The following is a 21,911-nucleotide window of genomic DNA, read 5'->3' on the forward strand; positions in this document are numbered from 1 at the left end:
CCAAATTCTGCCCCGCTAAATTTTGTGACCCTTTTTTCTCTAAGGCAATAGTTTGTGTGTCACTGAAACCCATAGGCTTATTGCCAGGGAGCCCTCTCCAAGCAGGGCTACCTCTGGCATCAGCGGGAGGTTTCTTCATGTTGACCCCAACACAGCAACGCAGTAGACAGAGCAGAGAGAGTGATGTGCACAATTAATTTCCAACAATACCAGCAGGCTTTAAAGCCGGTGAGCTGGGGTCTCAAAGTCTGAAATTTTGCACTACGACAGGTTATTTGTTGGCTTGATCTATGCGTTGTTTCTATTCTGATGACTCTCTTTGATTAGAGGGATTTTTACCGAGGCTGATGTATATTAACTCTTATGGGGATGCAACCACAGTGGGAATACGGACTTGTTTTCTCACTCTCAAACTCACATTATACTGTCATAGCGCACTTACATTCACAGAAGAGCATTTTCAGAGCATTTTCAGTACAGTAAGACCAACTACACAGGGAGAGTTAAAAGTGTTACAGCTGGTGTATGTGTAGAACAAGCCTTGAAGATGCAAAATGTAGAAGGGAGCGCTGGCAACGGCAAGCCTCTTAAGAGGGCAGTTAAAACAGTCATGCAGAAACATCAATTTAGCCCATTTACGCAAAAAAAAAGTCATTTGGCTTTGACTACCGCAGTGAAATCATTGTGTGTGCGCGTGTGTGCCACGCATGTTGCTTAAGATATATCAATACAGCGGTGCTCGTAGGGATCTATTTGCTTTCTTTTCTCCTAAAAATGGGAATACAGTTCACTCGTCTATGCCCAAAGTACACTGGTGTATCTGTGTCCTACTTGTTACTGATAAAAAATAAACTGTTACTTTAACCAGGTAGCTATTATCAGCACAACAACTGTATGTGTTCCAAGCCTGAAAATTGTTGCAAATGCCTAACTTACCCTATTTTATTTTCTGAAAGATACTGGTGATTTCCCGATGCTTTAATGAAGCTCTACATTCCAGAAATGGGATAAATTAGAGAAGTTGTGGCTTGGCTTACAGGTAAATAGGTGAAATTGCTGCACATGTTTCCCAATTAAAGTGAGTTCAGAAGAAAAAATAAAATGCTGCAGAATATGCTGCCAGGAACAATTTAAAGATTCGGATTAATTGCCGTCATCTAGACCCTGCCTGGGAGATGCTAATGTAAACTCAACAACACCGAATTCATTTTCCCTTTAAGAATAATAGTTCCAAAACATTGAACTATTTCCTGAACGTGCTGATATTCAGAGGTCTTTGTAAACATAATCTCTGGGGTTGGAAAATACAGTCACTGTGAAAGGACTCTGACAGCCGGGATGATGAAGCCATTCCTCCGTACCCAAGGACTGGAGGAGATCCAGAGTCAGGCTTGCATGGACCAGATACTGCTGGATAATGAAGAGAGGGCACAGAAAGGTACAAGCTCTGTCAATTCGGTTTCCTCCTGTGGATTTTCCATGTCCCGTAAAACTTGAAGACGTCATGTACCAAACATTTTTACAAGATGGCAAACTTGCTGAGGTGGGTTTGATGCCATAAACCAACAAGCTGCTCTTTGAGCTGTTCTGCTGCTTGACATGCGATACAGGAACAGACGTGTGAACTTCCCGGCTCCTTTTTAATGGTGCATTAACATCAAAGTCTTGCTTTACATATTTAAATGATTACAAATTAGCGGATGTTTGTTTTGCACAGTCTGGCCCTGGTCGTTGCATTCACTGTCGTTATTAAAATGGAAATGGTGTTAATCTGCAATAAAGAAAAAAAAGGATCGCAAATTCTCGGCGTATTAGAGAATGCATTTTAACCAATAAATAATTATCTTAGAATAAACAATGCCCTTGGAAACATAAACTGCTGTCATTCACCTCACTGAGCAGTACACCTGTTCAGAGGGAAAAAAGGAGTCTGAAATATTTAAAAAGAGTCAAAGTTTAATCTGCATTACTTAAGGCTGCATAATTCTCCTGAATTTTCTCTTTCACATTTTTGTCATTACAGAACAGGACCTACGTTAAAAACCTGGGAGAGAAAGCAAGCCCAGCTGTAGGAGAAACCTAAAGATACCCCTGGGAATTTTCATACAATCCTTGCTGATCCCAGTTCTATATACAATGTTTGTTTATTTACTCTTCGGATTCAATTATTCTCTTTATACCTGGGCTTGCCATTAGGCAAGATAAGACAAAAAAGGTAGATAAGCCCTCAGATAAGCCACGCGCGTTTTGGATGCTGTATAAACAAGAATAAAAGATGTGTCAGAGCATCCAATTCTGAGGTCCTAATTCCAGATTCATGACTTAGCAAAGCTGTCTATTAATTTCAGGCAAAGGCAGAGAGAGGAAAGAAGAAACAAAGTAAATACAGTTTAGGTACTGCTAAAGTTAATACATTGAGTTTCTTAGCCTAAAATATATTTTGCGCTGGGACTGGAGTTACAGGCCATGTGCCTATACTATAATAAGATAAACCACCCAAGATCGACCTGATTTGCATTCCTGGAGGCACAGTTTGTCAGCAACCCCCACCATTTGCTATACGGCTTCTCTAACAAGGCAATATACAATCTGGAAACACAGGAAATTAGTGACAACCGAGGACTGGATACTATGGTCCTGTTTGCGTCACCAGCAAAAGATCCCTTTGACTGTCCCGGTGCAGAAGTGGATCCAAAGCACACGCTGAGTTATGCTCGTTACTGAGTTAGCATCAACAAGCCAAGAACATTTTCTTCTAGTCTACGCTTGTTTCTCAGTACCAGTTAGGCTAGCGTGACTTTCTGTTCAAGCCTCTTAAGCTTTAACACAGCTCATTTTGACACTAAATCATGTAGAGAGCACTTATGTGAGCAGCTCTACCTCCTCCTCTGGAAAGGTGGTCATCGCCTGTTGGGAGCATCGAGCGACACTGCTCACTAGTCGTTTCTTCTTCAGGTGCAGGTGTTTGCAAAGCACAGATCCACTCCCACTCCTCACCTCCATCAGGAATACACACAGTTTTAAGTTAGAGCCCAGTTTTAAGTTAGAGTTTTAAGTTAAGTTAGGAAAAGGGAGATTGTCTCACACAGGGAACCCCTGTAAACCAGTACTTTGGGGTCTGCACTACCAGCTCACACAGGCTCCTGATGACTACAGACCACATCCATTTAGACGTGCTTTTGTGGCAAATGCCTCACAGGAGGCTGCCAAGACCTTGGCTCAAATGGGAAGGGTTATTGGGAAACCACCCTTCATACAGGGTACTTGATGTTGAATTTTGCTGTCTGGATATTTGGGAAAGGGTTGGGTTGGTGTGATGGGAGATAAGAGTGGCTATGTAATGGTTCCTTGGCAGGATGGCCGTAATACAATAATAGCAGTTTACTTGTTACGATAAGATCTTAACTGACGATGTCGAATATTGAGATGACTACATTAGGAGATAAGCATTGTTAAATTTTCAGTAAAACAGCCTTTCAGGGGCCCATAAAAATACTGTTTGCAAGAACATAAAGCCAAAACCGGTGGCTGTAACGGTAATGAAGAATTAGGGGATTTTTCATGTATTTTAATGCAGCAGAAAAAAAACCACATTCCAAGTTCATAACTAGTTGAAGGATTGCTTCTAACAGTAAAAGCTGCCATGGGTCGTCATTTGTGTTCTACCCAAGCCATTTATCAGCATTTGCAGCAAGGGACTGTGCATGATGTGCAAAGTTACACCTGAACACAGCTTTTATTAGATTAAGGTCTCGGGTCTCAACATCTCGGATGGGCAAACAATGGTTCAATAAGTAGCCTAAAGCACAGAATGGGCCTGAGAAGCAAAGCTACAGGCCGTGGCTGAGAGGCCGTGTTTTAACTGCTAGCACAACTTCCTTCTTTTCATGCGCTGGAAGTGGGCATTAAGAAGAAATATATAAATGGATTTGTCTGCATCACTTTTCATACCAGAAAGGAGAATACACTGACTTGAGAATACACTGACTTGAGTCCGTATGGGACTGAAGGTCTATTTCATTATGCAACACTGTGTGTTATTCCCTTTTAATTTCCAAGCTGAGGAAATAAAGAAAAAATATTCTTTGTCATTATGCTGCTGTTACGGCAGAGAATTTAATTGCATTCAAATCAAGGCGAAGTTATGATTCCCTTAGAAATTGTAACTTGGTCCAAAACACTGAGCTCTTTTGGAACGATTGTTGTTACGCACCTTTACAGAAAACATTAAACTGACAGAAAGTGTGTGTTATAGTTGATAAGGGAACTATTACATTGAATTTCACAACTTGTATGGATATGTGATTAATCACAAATGCATTTTTATTGTAATTTTTATATATAGGTTGTGATACGGAGCTGTAGGGTAGGATTTGTCTGCCTTATCCTAGGCATCTCAGAGTTAGATGTCCATGCTACAGCTGGTCATCCATGGCTCCTTTTAAAGTCAGTGGAGAAAATAAGGACCTCCAAAGCCTGATTTATCTTAAGACGAAATGAATGACCTCCTGGAGGATTGTGTTTTGCTGGGATAACTTGCACACGCACAGGCACCTACGTTCTGATGTCTAAACCATGTGAGGTGAATCCATCCTCATGGTGCAATTCGATGGTCTTTAGGAAGGCAATCATTCCATCATCATTTTTGGGAGCTTTCCCTCAATAAACATGTGTAAAGTTTCACCTCTCTTGCTTGCCTACTTTTTTAGTGTCTATTTGTCCACCCTCCTCCAGAACTGTCGCTGTTCAACCCGGAGATACGTGGAAAAGCTACCACTTCAGCAGTAATTACTCAAAAAAGTGGTTTCAGTTCATTATCAGAACAAACGCGCTTGCTCCATATGCTGCTCAAAAGTATCTTTCTTGGAGGAAGAAGAAAAAAAGTTAGTGGAAAGAAGGGTGTTCTGTCCAAAAAGGCAGGGAGGATATTGCCAGCAGTCTTGCCTTAATCGTCTCTGTAGCTTAGAGGCAGAGAGAGGAACTGGGATAGCAATGGGAGGAACTAAAAGGCAGGTATCTGAGACTACACTTTGAAAAAATCTACAAGAAAATCGTAACAGACACTCACGGTGATTAAAAATTGAAAATCGCTTAGGAGTTCACTCTAGGTAAGTTTAGCTTGGTTTGAGGCCAGATCAGAATTAGTGTTTCCATTGAACTGTGTTAAAATATGACACATAGTTTGGGTGTTATTTACGCATGTTTAAGCAGAATGAAAAAATAGGCTTTCCATCATTTTGAGCTAATGTCCAAACAATGAGGGCTATTTTGCATCTAGACATTCAGATTCAATGTCTAGCTCAAAAATTTATACATCCCAATGAGAGGCCGTGGTGGGGCTCATCTTTGGTTAAAAATAGCATGAAAGCATTCTGGCCACTCTCAAACCAGTGAAGGGCAGTACCAAAAAGTAGTTCTGTGTTATTTTTTTCACAAAATTCAACTATATTCCTTTTTTTTGAAGCAGGGTGGCTGCCCAGTCTTCTCACCAGCTTCTTCTGTTGCTGAACAGCAAGGACAGGTGAGGGAAAAGCCAAGTTAGGTCCACAGGCTGATGTGGGGAAGGTTGAACGTCTTGCCCAGCCTTCCCTGACTCTGTTTTGGTCTCTGAAAGACTATGCAGAAGATCTACTGGTGTCCTTCATTCTCATGCAGGATGCCACATGGATTGAGTAGGGTGCCCGTCTCCTGCCCTCAGCCGTCACAAAAAAAGTCCAAATTTGGACCTCTGTGAGGAGGAGAGATGAACCTCTGCGAGGAGGAGAGATGCATGTCTGCATGTGGGTGAACTTGTGCTTTTCCTGGCAAAAAGTGCATACCCAGAAGAATTTCTGTCACCAGCGGCCATGGGGAATGGAAGGGAATCTGACCTCAGGAATAAAAAAGAGATAGGCATTGCTTCCACAGTCTAAGCCTGTGACAGTCGATGTTATTGTAGTTTTGCAAAACCAGCTGAGGGTCACTAACAGCTTCCTTAAATTGCTGAGCCACAGCGGAGGTCGGAGTCAGGCACACGACTATATGAAGCGTGTGGTATTAATACCCACCCAGGTGATCAAGCTAACTATAGAGAGAATGCAGCCTTTTCTGGGCGGGGGGTAAGAGATGAAAGTCTTACCGACAGCGGTACAGGAGAAGAAAGGAAAGCTCCAACCTTCCTGCATCAGCTCCAACAACATCTGCAGCCTGCTGCTGGTGGGATGGCATGCTCCAGGCTTCAAAAATTACAGAGGCATCTCCCCTAAGGTGAGTACTGCCCTGGGAGTCTGAAGAAACCATAAGCCAAACTAAATACTAACCTACCTCCGAGCATTGTAGCAGTGTAATTTTTTACAAGGTACTACGCCTGAGACGGTGCAAACATCTGTTACTGTGTTTCTTGTTTGTTTTGTGTCCGTGTCTCTGCATGTAAGTACTCTTTGGAGAAGGGAGAGGGAAAGAACTGCCAGTGTCTGAAGTTCGCCGTGACTCAGAGGTCCAGGTGCGATGCTAAAGAAAAGTTGGATTGAGCCAGATTGAAAGAAAACACTTTAAAGATACTTAAACAACCGTCTGTTAATGTTCAGAGGTGGAGCAATTCATCTGGAGTTTAAAAAACCTTTCTTTTCATCATCTGTGCAACGGTAAACGGAGATTTCCCAACTTTGCACAGTTACAATAAAGAAATACAAAGCGTTATTTCCTCCCTCGGTTGCCGTGGGGCTGTGTTCTCCCCCATGAGCTGCTGTCGGCAGTTCAAAGGTGTGGAGCAAAGCCGAACCTCTAGCTTGCACTATTTGTGACTTCTACTGTTGACCAAAAAGGGGAAGGCACTTCTCAGTACCCGACGTCCATCCAGCAAAGCCTTCCAAAATGAAAGAACATTCTGCCATCAGCTTTGTTCAAAACCTTTCTCATGGTCCCTGTGCATGTCCGTAACTCTTTCCACAAATATGTTTGAGTGGTCTGAAAAATCTGATTAAATCTGAAATTTAAGGATTGGCTGGAAACAGCGTGTCTGAAGGTATCTGTCAGCAGCGGGCCTCGATGGTCTCTCGGCTGTGGTGTTCTGTGGTCTGAATGGATGTCGCCCTGTCTTGACATGTCTTCTTTATGCTGATCTACTCCATGGCAGGCTTTGAGGTGTCTGGACAGGGTGGACCATATATTTTATTAGCCCATTTAATGTGATGAAGCTGGAGGAAAAAGGCTGACCTATCTGTACTCTTTAGCAGACACCAACGCTTGTGACTTTAGCTGCAGGTGGAGCAGTTAAGTGAACAAAAAAACAGAGTAACTAAAAGACTGAGCAGATCCCAGTTATCAAGAAGCAGAGGATGAGTGTTCTTCTGTTTCAGTGAGGACAAAATCAGCCTCCTAAATGTCCTAACACACATCCCGATAACTGGGGGACGAGAATACTCAACTCATCTCTGCAGCCACCTGTGCTCCTGTACTTCCTTTCAGAAAATAGCTGCCTCCATTAATCTTACTCCGTTGAACTTGATTAAGTGTTATCTAAGTGTTATCTATTTTTTCTATACTGTGACCAGAAGGGAGACTGAACGCCATAGGTAAGCTCGTTATATACTTGTGTGTACAACTAAAGAAGTACTGGAGGAGGTTCACCCTCACCCGACTCCATGGCGTTGGACAGGGATAAATTTAGCCCAATAACTTCTGAGACTGCGTGGGAACATCCCCTCCTGTGTCGTGCACTGAAGGTTGTGTTTCTATGGTTCAAAACAGAATTAGGTATTCTTTGAATGCGACCAACCGTTTGCAAAATACAAGGAGCCTGCTCTTCACTTGGCATGGTGGGGAATGCGAGATGAGGATCAGCTTCGGGGTCCCGCCTGGGCTGTGCGCTGGGCTTGTTTGGGCACAGCATCGACTTCAGTGACTCGGTTTCTCAATCCTCAGTGAAACAGGAATAAATACTTCTCGGTTCCTCACCCGAATGGTGCAAAGTTTTATTTTGCTGTATTTGAACAGCACTTTGAAGATACAAATCCCTAGCATTACAATTTGTTTCAACACGCATTCCCTCCTAGTAAAATGCCGTGTAAAAGCCCAGCTCTCATCTCAGCCACAATGGTATTAAGAATAATGCAAATGATTCAGAAATGTGAGTGGTAAAAGTGTGGTAAAAGATACCAGATGTAAGCAAAGCCAACAAAAAAATTCTGTGTGCTACAAAGCAGTATTACAAAAGACTCTCATAACAATATATGCAGAATATCATTTGTATTGTAGGAGAAGCGTTCAGTATCCTCACTGGCAGAAAATCATATGTAAATCAAAAAATCTTTTCCAAGATGTTCTATAAATACATAAACCTTGTGGGCTAGGAGATGAGTTGGAGACTGTTACCCAATCTGCCCTGGAGCAGGCCAGGAAAGCAAATCTGCTGCTGAAAGAGATAGCAATTTTTCCAAGATTTATAGACTGTAAATATTTAATTTACCCTCCAAAGAAGGAGTCCATACTTGTTGCGAAAAATGTATATAAAATGTGTGTACGGTTGGATCCTCTTTGGTTTTGCGTTACTGTGAAAATAATTTAAAGCATACTTGGAAGCCAAGAGAGTTCAGGTGTCTTTGGGTCCCACCCCATTCATCGCAGGGAGGTACCATGAGGTTTCTCGGGCACGGCTGTCCTGCCAGCACTGCGATGTTCTCTCACACCTGTGACTGCACGGAGAGCTTTTCAGACCTTAGCTCTGAGCTGAGAAAATACAGATGAAACATGAATACAGAGCATTTCTGTATCATTTTCAATTCACAAGCTACTGTCCGGCATAAACTGCAAGCTGTTTCTGCTTTTAGCTTTTTTATAATCGGGTCTAATCTAGCTGAGATACAGCACATCACCTCCAAATGCTCTGTACGCTCTAAGCAATGCGTAACGGTAATGAACAGGGCTTTTTTGGTATGTGCGTTCTCCAAGTCTCATTAGAGGTAGCACTAATATTTACTTGTTTGCATTTCAAACGAAAGGGAGTCTGTTTAATAGCATCAGCGATTTGGTCAATATTGGCATAGTCCAAGTGCCAAGTGGAGAGCTGGAAGATGTTTTCATTAACCTCAGCACTCTCTATAGTGCGGCAGATTTTCTCGGGAGACTGTGTTTTCTGTCACTGTAGTGTGGCCAGGGCTGCGGAGGAAGAGCAGTTAGTAGGGCTGTCTGCTAAAATCTCAGGTTGGTTCCTGAATGAGGGGCTAAAAGTGCCTCTAAGCTTTTTTCATCACCGTTGCCTCTGTCCCAGAAACCAGCTTGCCTGTGCTTGGTCCGTTAAGCATCTTCTCTTCCTCCTTCTGCTCTACATGCTCAGGTTGAGCCCCACAAATCCTGATACTTGGTCATCAGCATCTGCTTGATGTGACTATAACTTTCCCTTCCTAAGATGTGGTTAGCTGGGAAGAGAAATGCAATACGTTTATTCATTCATTGATACCCTTGTGAAAGCACACCATGGATTATGCTGCTTACATAGTTTTCTGCGGCAGTCATCACAGTATTTTGCGGATAGAAGTGGATTTGTTCTTAAGATTGGTCTGAGGAAGGGAAGTGTACTGATTCCTATGTTAAATATGGAAAAGCTAAGGCAGGGAAGCAAGATGGCTTGCTTAAGGAATCTGTGAAGGAGGAGTGGGGTGGGAAATCCCATCTGCCAAAGAAGGAATTAATCCAGACTACAGGAAGCATGGGAGATGACTCAGTTGCAGATAATAAGGAAGTTGGAAGGCAAGTGAAAGCTGGCCTGAAATCTGGATGGATGCAAGTGAGAGAGGAACTATATTTTCTGAAATTACTCACGAGGAAGTACCTGTACATGTGCAGCCAAAAGGAAAACCAGTACCTGGGTCGGGCTAGGACTTACCTGTCAGAAAATAAGGAGACTGCGAATTACAAGGTCATCTCTACTTGGCTCGAGCGCACTTCTGGGCAGCACACTTGGAGTAGAGCTGCCTGCTTACAGGGAGTCTGAATTCAAGCCTCTGAGCAAATCATCCTCTCTTGGATCAATAGTTCTGTTCACAGCAGAGGTTGCAAGACAGGGTCACGAGAAAGAAGTCGTTATTTAGCTACTGAAAATTCTCAGTTTCTGGCTAGTAACCATTGCTGGTTTCTGCCTGTTGTATGTTACTGTGCTTAAGCTCATGTTACTTTATGTATTTTAATATTTTTTATCTTTAAAAGTCCTAGGAGTTTTTATTATTCAGGTTTTTTGCATAGTGATATGATGGCAGAGATCTAGGTGCTGAGAACTACAGAAGCGATTAGACTGTTCATATGAATTTAGTAAAGTTAATCTACACTGGACCAAGTCCAGTAGATTCATCTAAGGTAGTTTTTCACTTGTCAAGTAATTCTTAAGCAAATAATTCCCAAGAAGGTGATTTTAACTCTAACTCCAAACTTTGTATTCAACACCAAAACACACTTCTACTTCTGCATCGTCTGATGGTCCCACTCAGTCCTTTAGATAATATGCACATTGGTGTCAGTCATGAAAAAACTATGTCTAAAACCAAGAATAAAGCGTGTCTCGGTGAAAGGATGAAAATTCCCTGTCAGCAATGACTTAACTCAGCAAATGTTATCTCGCTGGGATCAGGATTTCATGGTGCTGTTAATAAAGAAATATTGCACTGTATGAGTAAAACTCCAGGCTTATATCTTCCAACATTGGAGGAAGCTACCCGTGTCTTCCTTTTAGCTGCTGATGGAGCGAATACATCGGTGCAGAGAAGTACCCAAAGGTACAGTGACTCTACAGGAATGAGTAAAGCCCAGTGAAATGTGAGCCAGTATGTTCTCCCTGGGGACATTTCCAATAGCTCCTATTTCTACGTGGGCTACAGATTGTGAGCAGAGATAGCTTCATAGTAGCTTTTCTGAATCGCAGAGGGCAAAGCAGAAGGCAAGAGTAAATCATCAGGACAAGGGAACTCAGTCATCTGAGTTTGGAAAGCATCTACGGCTCATTTTCAGGTCAAGCTTTGCAAGGAAGGTTGTTTGATTGACTCGAAGAACTTCCTTGTCAACCTTGCAATAGATCTAATAGGTTATTTTTGTGCTATAAGGTGGCTGCCCGTGTTTCTAGAGCTCGTATTTGTACACATCTTGGTGCTGCAATGTGCTGCTGTTACTTTACCGTCAGCCAAAAGTGAAAAGGAGGAACGCTTGCCTCCCTTGTCTTCGTGATGCTGTACCTCTTCTGGGCCAGCCCAGATGTTTCCTGAGCGCTCTCAATTATTGTCCCTTGTGTGCCCAGGCATCTCTTGTGGCCACTGCCCAGAATGCGGATTGAAATGTGCTATCTAAATAAACACAGGATTTCGTCTTGATGTGAAGCAACTGTCCTTCCTGGTATTCACAGCTTCCTGACAGAGGCATTTACTGATTTTATTAACCAAAATAACCCTCCCCTTCTGGAGTCAGTTTTAATATACCTCAGCCCTGCCTCAAAATTTCCTTTGGATGCCAGTGGGAGGTGAAAGAAACTTCTAGAAATAAAGACCCAATGAAATATAGGTAAAATGGAGCTCTAAAGGATGCAATATTTTAGATGAAAGCATCCTTCAAAGCAGTCCACTATATAGCAAACATGATGCCTTGGAAGCTGGCAAGTGCCCAAACCAGCTTCAGCATTTAGATAACTGAACATCCCTCTTTGAAACCTGATGGTGGGAGAAATTGATGCAAAGATAAAAAATTTTATTTGCAAAGGGAAGATGGACTGGCAGATATACATATTTTGAGACCTGAAGAAAGAATCTCTTCATAAAATTCCATATTGGATTAGCTTTATTGCTTCAGCGTGCAAAACAAGTCTTGAATGACGTTATGAACGTCCCAGTGTATTTGCAATCCCTCGCTAAACTACCTGTTGGGTTAATTGCAAGTCTGTCACCAAAATTAAATGTTTTAATACAGTTTAGTTTCTTAAGTCCTTAGGGCCACAATGCCACTTTTATCCCCAGGCATTGTTAGCAGCACCCTGACCTTGGTTTACAAGCCGTTAAAATAAAATTTTGACCCGAGCATGACAAAATCCTGTGCTTTCCGACATCTAGGTGAGCTGTAATTCCCACCTCTTTGCAACGACCTCCGTGTCAGAGCCGAACGGCAAACTTGGGATGAGCTCTGGGCAGGCAATGGATGTTCATTAGAGTGATGGTCCAGGCAGTAATCTTATTGCCTAATTTAAATGTCCGCATTAATGGTTTGCCTTGGCTCTACGTACAGTCAGTGGAGCCTAATTCACGTGTGGTTCAGTCCAGCCAAGCTATGCTCTCTGATGAAGACTCTTTCTTTTTTTAGCATCTCCTAAGGCACCAAAGCTGGATGCATGAAACCAGGCAGCATGAATAACCTCCCCGAGGGAGACAGGCGCCTTGCATCAAGAAAAAAGCTTACGACACCAGCCTCCCATGAAAGGACAGGGGACAGGAGCTCTGCTCTTCAGATGGGCACAGTCCCACAGGAGCGAGGCATGAGAAGATGGAGAAGTCAGTGAAAACAGAGGAGGAGGTTTCAGAAGGCAACACATGGCCAGGAATGGGGTATGGGAGCTGAGAACTAGCTTAATAACTGGCAATTTATTAGTTTTCAAAATAAAAAGTCCTGTGGATTCACTCGTCAGCCCTCACTGAGTGTCCCACTGCGCTTCCACACAGGACCAACCATTTCTCTTGCAACAGGCTGGAGGAGCCCGTGCGGTACCACACAAGTGCGGTGAGGTGGACTCCAAACCTCCCTGCCAGCTATCGCTTTTTAATCCAATACTGCAGCAATTCCTTACTGGTAGGAGAGAAAGTGGATGAGTAAAAATGCCCTTTCTGCTGGTAATTCTATGTTCTGAAGCTCAGGTTATTCATAGGAGGATCATCTAGGGGTAGAAGAGAAAATGCAACTGGTGGTTTGACTTTTTATTGAATATAGTGGAGAGGTGATACGGGATGTGGTATTTTAGAAGAGCAAAACGACACATTAAGCATCAAAGAAGACAGCACTGGAAGTGGCTCTGATGCACCCAGGTTGCAACTTTGGGTGAGTTTAAGGCACAAATGGGGAAGAATGGGTCGCAGTCTGCTTCAGGGAGATGCAGCAAATACACAAGAGGGACAGCCCGTGTGAGCCTTCCTAGATAGCCACAAACTCGAAACATGGAGAGAGCAGTACCACAACTAAGCTTCTCACCATTTCCTACCACAGAATCACAGAACCATTAAGGTTGGAAAAGACCTGTAAGATCATCAAGTCCAACCATCAACCCAACACCACCATGCCCACTAAAGCATGTCCCACAGTGCCACGTCCACATGTTCCTTGAACACCTCCAGTGATGGTGACTCCACCACCTCCCTGGGCAGCCTCTTCCAGTGCTTCACCACTCTCTCTGGAAAGAAATTTTTCCTAATATCCAGCCTGAACCTCCCCTGGTGCAACTTGAGGCCACTTCCTCTGTGGCCAAGAAGGCCAATGGCATCCTGGCCTGTATCAGAAATAGTGTGGCCAGGAGGAGTAGGGAGGTGATCGTGCCCCTGTACTCGGCGCTGGTGAGGCCGCACCTCGAATCCTGTGTTCAGTTTTGGGCCCCTCACTACAAGAAGGACATTGAGGTGCTGGAGCGTGTCCAGAGAAGGGCGAGGAAGGTGGTGAGGGGTCTGGAGCACAAGTCTTAGGTGATACGACCCTGCTGTGAGCTCTCCCTGTGCCCAGAGGAGGCAAGGCTGGCTGGCTGAGAAATCTGCAATGGCAACTGCACCTCCCCTGAAACCCCAGGTGGGATTTTTGCTTTCTGAGAACAAAACCGCACCAGAGTTATGACCTCGTAGGAAGTCAAGTGAAAATAGACCCAGCTATCAACAAAACAATCAGATCTGGGAAGGAAGCGTGGTGAAGGTCAAAGCAGAAGCACGCTAGATAAATTCAAAATACACATAGTCTAACTATAAAGGTGTAAAGGAGTAAACTCCTCTGGGGCAAATGAGAGGAGATTTATAAATCTTCTCTTGAGACACAGAAAAGAACTGGTATATTTGGAGGAATATATTTGAAGTAGCTTAATGTTACTTAAGGATGTGCCAGCTTAATCATACTCATTAACAGCTCTTCGTAACAGGCAAAGTCACATAGACAGAGAAGCAGGGAAGAGACCAGATTTTATGCTCAGCCCTGAAAAAAAGCAAAGAGTAATAAAAACACTGTGGAAAGAGAAAGAACTATTTGCCAGTTTGGACATAAGCAGACCCTTATACCAGCTACGCCAGATCTTCATCTTTGGTCTGGTTTGTGTGTATTTCATTGTTTCATTCTCAAACTTCCTATCTGATAACGTGTAAAGGAATATGTATTCTAGACAACTACCTCATCAGAGTACAGATTTGTTTCGTAGAAAGCCGGATGTTTTCGATGACATGTAAGAATGCCATAGCTAAAAAGCATTAAAATAGCTACAGCTCGTGGCGCATGTTAACGCAGAGGGAGCCTTCATGAGTACACTGTGCAAATAGCTGCGCTTCCTTCCAGTGGGCTGGAAGTTATTGCTTGGTTTTGTTGTTAAATGGAAAATGTGCTTTGCTAAAGACATGTTTTTGCATCTCCACAATTTTATTTTCCCCATTGAAAAAGTGGAGACTAATAATTAAAAGAATAACAAATAGGACAAAGAATAATCCTCCATTTTCAATAACACTTTCAAGTTTTCTGAAATCTGAATCCTCCTCATTGCCCTCCCTCCGTATCACTTTGGAAGGTGGCTGTTGGGGCTTGGGGCAAGGAAGGGACTGGTCAAGGCTGTCCCACAATGTCATGGGTAGTTTAAAAAAACGTCTTTTTAAAATCTCAAAGAAATAATCAGTATTTCTGATTGAACTCTCAAATTTGAAATAACTGTTCATTTACAAACATCCGAGTGTCTCCCACTGCAGAAATGTGGTTCCTAGGAGACAATAAGCAGCAGCTCTTGAACATCATGGAGCAACATTTCCGAAGTGTTGAATTTTGTTAGAGGAGGAATCTTTCAAATTATAGGTGCCAAAGATAGTATTTTTCTGATTTATACTTTATATAGTATAGACAGATACGTATCTCTCAAGTATGAGAACAGGGAGGAGCTAAAGCATCCCCTGTGAAAGGCAAAGATACAACTAACTTGCATTATTTTCTGTTCTCTAAGGATATTGAAGAAGACAATATTGTGGCAAGGAGCAACTCGTTGAATGTACGCGACCATCAGGAGCTTGCCAAAAGCCTCTCGGAGCCGTGTTTAGTGCTGTTAATTCTTGTGATCACATCAAGTTATTCACCTTTTATCAATTCAGATGGCTCTCCTTCCGGGGACAGCCCGTTTCTCAGCTGACATTTGATGGGGACTGTGTTAGCATCGCCGCGTCTCTGACAACGAGGGAAGCGTTCAGTAGATGAAGCATCAGAAGGATGTTGCTGCAGTGTCACTTGTCAGCAGCGAGGGCCAGTCTAGTGACTGCAATTGAAAAAAAATGAAAGATTTGGGAGAGAAGGAGAGCTGCAAGCCGAGAGCATCAGTCTGAGCTGTAGCTCCCTTTCGCACATGGTTCTTCAATACAGTGCTGGCATGTCTCACCAGCAAGACTCCCAGTCCCTTCAAAAATGGAGATCCGTGTCTCCAGATTAAAGATACATAGACGATGAAATATGCTGCGACGAGGGGAGTGTGCTCTGTCACTCCTAGCTAGCAGGGGCATTAACTGAACTCATTTCCTCCTCCCTTTCGCAGGAGATCAGCAAGAGGGACACAGCAGCGACTTGCTGGGGCCAGGGGGAGGATGCGTTCCCGGGAGGGCAGTGCTTTTTGGGGTGTGGTGTAGGGCTGGCATAGGATCCCGCTGGGGGTGTTCTGTTTACGTCCCTTGCATCAACTTACATTACTTTCTTGCTATACACACTGACCCTTGAAAAGATAACCCTGCTGATCGCAACTGCTCGTGTGCTGCAGTCATTTAACTCTTTCGTATTGAATCCAGAGAATCTGGAAGTCTTCTGTAACGGTATCATTTTCTGTAATTGATTTTTTAAATATACTGGACTTCCATACAATGACAGCAGGCCTTTGAGAAAGACCATCAAGAAATTAAAATGAGACATAGCCTTGGCAGTTTCTAGGACACAAGTAAGGTATAGAGACAATCAAGTAGATTAGAGAGAAATGTAATTGTGTTTGCAGTGGAAAAATGCTAAGGAGGGAATTTTCAGGGCTGAGCAAACCACGCCAGAAACTACTGTAGGTTCTAGATCTAGCTAGGGCTGAATTTTTTTCCTTTTGATTGTACATGTCTTTCAGATAAAAATTCCAGCTCTATAGAAGAAAAGAATTTTTTACCGTGATAGGACAGAGAAACACTGGCATAGGTTGCCCAAAGAGGTTGTAAAACCTCCGTCTCTGGAGACACCCAAACCTTGACTGGACACGGCCCCAAGCAACCCGCTGTAACTGGGCCTGCCTTCATGAGGAGGTTGGAGCAGAGGACCTCCGGAGGCCCCTTCCCACCAACATGATTCTATGCCAGCAGTAATGTGGTCTTTTTCGTTTGCCTATCAAATACTAGTAGAGGTGGATCTGTTCAATGTTTGGTGATATTGCATGTTAATATAACACTTTAAAAGGTCTCAGCAAGATCCCTTTCCATATTATCTTTATTATAGTCTTAAAATAAGAGAAAATACCACTATACTGGTTCAATATCAGCTAGGTGAGTAGATACACAGACAGGTACATGCTGAAAGCCTTGATTGGAGCAGTTGCATGTACAGCCATGGCCCGAAGAGCAGTGACTACAGCGGTAACAGCAGCTCTGAGTTCAGCCCCCAGTTAAATTTTGAACCGCAGACCTGCCAGGAGATGACATTAATTTGTTTAGGGGGATGTCATTATATCATATAAAGCAAACACATGGACACACCGTGTCAGAGGAACCCTGCAGGGCATCACGGATGACGTGTACCTACAGCATGTGGATGGCTTCACGCTGGAGGAGGGGAAGGTGATGAGCACTGAACCCCGCTCAGCATTGCCATGCAGGACAGGATGTGAAGAAGCATATGTTCCTCACTCAAAACAATGTGAGGCTTTTTTTTTATCTAGTCAAAATACAATTATAGAGATTGGAATTTGGCTGCAAAACCTGGGCTAGCCTGTCTACAAAGGCGAAGTGAGCCAAGTTATTGAACCTTGGTCCTTGGAAGTGTCTTTGGGTTTTTACATCATGAGATTCTGAGGCTGCCCAGGCTCTTTTTGAAGGATTACTTTATGATTAAGCTGAAAAGTTACATGAATTTTTTACAACTTTATCTACTTATGCTTACATTCCTGTTAAGCCTAAAGTCAAACTGCTTGTACGGGAGTGACAGCTCAGATGTGAGTGAAGGGCCAACTGAAAATTATGTAGAGATCTCATTTGACAAGGCCACTTCAGACAAACGAAATGTTAAACAAATAGTCTTACACAATGGGAAATGGTGAACTTCTGCTGAACCTTGCTGATGGCTGGGTGCCAAAGGAAAGTTTGAAGCTACCCGCATGTTCTCTTTTGGAAATCTCTCTGGTTTTAATGTCCGGTGTTTGTATACCATTTTAAATGGAAAAGGAAGAGTGTTTAATTATCTTTCCAGGGTATGACAGCTGATAGAAATTAAAATGTCTGCCCAGAACTCCTGTGCTTCACAGGGTGAAAATCCTGCATACTGGTAATTACTAAGACAATATAAACATAGGCCATATTAAGCCGTAAATGATAAATAGGTGAGACTAGATGACTTTGCAACATAACGATAGTATCAAAGAAAATGAAAACATTCAGGTGTATCACCCTGGATGAGTGTTGCTTTCAGACTGCAATCTGCTGCCACAAGCAGTAAAAGCGGTCATGGTCTGGGTAACTTTTCAGAATTGTCTGCTTGGCTAGGCAAAGCAAGGCAAGGGCTGTGGGTAGAAGCAATGTCTTTTCTTAGGGTAGATGGAGTTAGAAGAAGCTTTCCAGCTTTCAGGGCCACAAGTCCTTCAAATTTTAAAATCAAACTGCAATTTCTCTGCCTAATATAAACCAAATCCTGGCCAGGAATATGAACTCTGCCTGTCAGGAAAAGGCTCTAACATCCAACCACCTTGTCATTACCTTCTGATATTCCAGATTTATTTTGGTTTTGGCCGTACGAGAAAAGCTGCAGCAGTCTAATATTTTAAATATTCTGATCATTGCTGTCTGCAGTAACTGCAAAGAACAAATTACTAAAGGGATCGATCTCATAAAGTAAAATTAACTATTTGAAATGGAAAGCTGCCATCACAATCTGATGACACCAATTGAAATTGCAGAAAATGCAGCTCATTGTTTGAGGCAAAAGAAAGACAGAGCCTGGGCCAAGTTGTTTTAAGGTGTGTGCTGGTCATTATCCTCTTAACTCAAGATGAGTCTGAGATTTGAGTCTGAGATTCAAAGGCAAGTGTCCTGAGAGGCTGGAAGGTGCTTAGGTGCAGGTTTGCATCCCACCCCAGCCCCCATTTTTAGTAAGAACATTTCATGCTTCTGGTAGAAGAAGGAGGGATACCTCAAAAGGCTCAGAGCTTTGAGTCAAAGATGCTTCTAGCCATAGTTGGCTGGAGAAGTTCACAGATTTCTGGAATTACAACTCGTTTCTCCCCATCCCTCTTATATGATGCCTACAAAATGCTTGGCCATAACTAGAGCTCAGGAGCCCTCAAACCACAGCTTAGTGTGCTAGTGAAGACAGACGAACTCTACATGCATGCTTCCCAGCCCTCCCAGGCTTTTAAATGATCAGGTCTTCAGAGTGAGTTTTCTGGTTGGGATCCTGAGAAGCTGCCGCAACCCAGCTACAGGTAAACTTGCTGGGTTTGACCCGTTCTGCTCAGAGAAATGTTTCTGCTCTCCTCACCCGGCACAAGTTCCTGAAGTGAAGAAGGGCGGCTGATGACTTGGTTACACCGGTGGCTGTAGGGGATGCCACTGCATTATGGGACAGGGCTTGCTAGTCAGGGTACGCACATGCCACTGCAAATCCTTCTATGTGAAATGGGGATGTGATGTAAATCTAATCGAAATCTCGATCATACGAAATTCGCCTGACCAGTAGTTTGCCTTCTGAGGAGGTGCTGGTTAAAATTTCATCGTCAAATAGCAGGAGGAGCAGGATGGGTCAGTCCTTCTCATTAAATCCTCCTTCACAGAGATGATTTGACCCCAAGGGGTTGTAAAAATAAATTGCAAAGCAGCTCAACCTTTCACATGAGCCAGACTACAGTGAGTGGCAGATATTTTAATACAAGATATACCTGGATCCACAGACTCCTTGCAAGATAATTGCCTACCTCCCATACTTCAGCTGTCACCAGCTGAACACTTCCCAGTGCGATGACATACTCAGGGCTGTTTTCAGGAACAAATGATAAACATTTCTAGCTACAGGCTAAATACAACTTGGTTTGCCAAATGCAGTCTCTTCCCTTGGTTTGCCAAGTGCAGCTGAATGTGAGATGTATTTATGCTGAAGCAGGAAGACCCATGAACAACTTGCCCAGCTTTCTGTCCCTTTTCTCTGCAAAAACACTAGTCCATGGAACAAAAATTACTGCAGGAGCTAAGCTAAACACTATTTTTCTGCGTGAGAGCCTATTACTTAAGTGCTGTCCTACTCTCATTAATGAGCATGGGCTCTTCCACTCCCTGTCCTCTCTGCCATTGATGGTGCTAAACTTGCTCAACTAAAAGTAAAAACCTTTGAGGCTGTTTTCTAGCTGCTAGCTTTAAATTCAGTCAAATTAACGTAATGCTTCTCAGGCACCTTCTCTGTTATAAAGATTGTATCATCAGCCACATCAGTCCTACCTGCTCCAGCCCATTAGCTTCAGTGCTCCTGAGAAGGTTCAGCGTAAGAAAAGATCCAGCTTGAGGTCTTCTGGCTGCCAACTATTGCTGCTGAGTGCACTGGAACAAGAAGGGAAAGCGTGAAAGTCTTTGTTCTCTTCTCTTCAGGCAGAAAACAACCGTAAATTCAGGCAGATCACATCTGCTGAAGAAGGTGGCCTTCAGCACTGAAAATGTACCGACAGCCAGGGCCAGGATATGGCCCTTCCCCACACCGTGGTCATGGCAAAGTCATAAATGGACCAGATCATTACTGAGCCCAACACACCTGGACCATCAGTTGCAACGGGGGTTGTGACAGGGGCATGGGAAGAACGGTACTGACTCTAAAGCTTTGGTGAAATCGTATTCGCTATCACGAGCCAAAGGTTTCCACCTTTGAATAAGCAGGTGAGCAACACTCGCTATGCAGAAATGTTTGTAGCAAAGCTGAGTCCTAACTGTCCCTCCCAAGAAAAAACATGTTTCTTGAAGTATAGACTATACTAGTTTTTTTGCTTTGGAATATGTTGGATAGGGAAAAAAATGTTATCATTCCTGAAATGGATTTTCTACCTGGATTTCTGTAGCTCTTTTTTGATGGCTTTGTACAGTATGGTTTCAGGCATCAGTGTGGGAACTAGAGCAGTGTGGGGGTCCAGTTTGGCTCTCAGTGTCTGCAGGCTCATGCTCTGGCTTCAGGAGAGTCCGACACTCCATGCGTGGTGGGCAAGAAATCTCCAAGCATATTATTTTTCTTCTGGTTAGTAGTCAGAGAGCCCAAAATATATCAGAATCCCTTAAGACGCATATTTAAGCTAGCCAGCTTTCTAATCCTCTCCCAAAAAGGGAAAAAAAAAAACCCAAAAAAGCTTAAAATTAAAAGAAGGAATATTATTAATTCCTACCAAAAAACCCAATAAAAACCCAAACTGTTTCATGAAGCCTGGTTTCCTGTGGGCTGTCTTACATTACCACACTTCTTGCACTGCCACGGCCCGTAGTCCAGCAAACCTTTTCCGATACATGATCACAGGGCCTCCAGGTGCTAAGCTCTCTGCAAAACAGTTCAGCTCTCCTCTCCTCATCTCTTGGACCTTTCCTTTCACCAGTTCCTCTCTCATGTCGCCTGTGGCCCCCACAGCGATCGCGCGTCTCTTTTCCTTTAGTGTCACCCAGGCGGAAGGCAGCACAAGCCCTTCCCTGGAGCTTCGTGCCTCTGGATTAGTCGGTGAGTACATCCATGGCCAGCAGCGTCTGCTGAAGACAATATCTAGGAGGCAATTTCTCCCCGCCTTTTCCTTCGCAGCAGCATCAATAACATCACTCTTCTCTACGTGCATCTCTATTTTTATGAAATTTAGAGGACTTGAATTTTTTTAAGATCTTTACTGCAGCTTGCTAGCTAGCTTGGGTTAAAGCTGATCACAGTCCACAAGAAAACAGGCTAAAAGATTTCTCCTCGCCTGCACTTGGAAGCTGCCAGTTTGACAAGCTGCCAGAGCCTGCCTGACAAAAGCAGACCTCTCCACGCTTCCTCCTGCAATTACTTTCCCATGGAGCCCAAAGGTGAACTGCCAGGCCATTGATCTCACTGCAAACGAGGTACTGGCGGCGGTGGTAGGAGATCTCCGTGGGGATGAAGTGTCTGGGAATGACACACGTTGGCTGCTCGTTACATTGATCTGGTACTGACTGGTCCCTAAATGAAGAGGAGTCACTGAAAGTGAGCCATAGGCTGTTTGACTTGTTTTCATTAGTAGCTCTGAAAAAGTCACCCATTCGAAAGTTAGACAAGGCATATCACAACTTTATTTCAGCTTCAGCTCCCTTGCGAGTTCCTCCAGCTCTTGAAGAGAGCCTTTGCTTTAATCTTTAGAGGAGCACTTAATGCCAAGTCAGCACAATAGCCTGCTTCTTCCTCGTTACTCGGTGGCTGAGCCCATTTCTCTGTTTTCAGCACAGGATTGAAAGGCTGATGTGAGACGGAGCTATTCATTCCTGCACATTCTGGTGAGT

Source organism: Gavia stellata, chromosome 10 (genome assembly GCF_030936135.1).
Source record: "Gavia stellata isolate bGavSte3 chromosome 10, bGavSte3.hap2, whole genome shotgun sequence".
Classification (NCBI taxonomy): domain Eukaryota; kingdom Metazoa; phylum Chordata; class Aves; order Gaviiformes; family Gaviidae; genus Gavia; species Gavia stellata.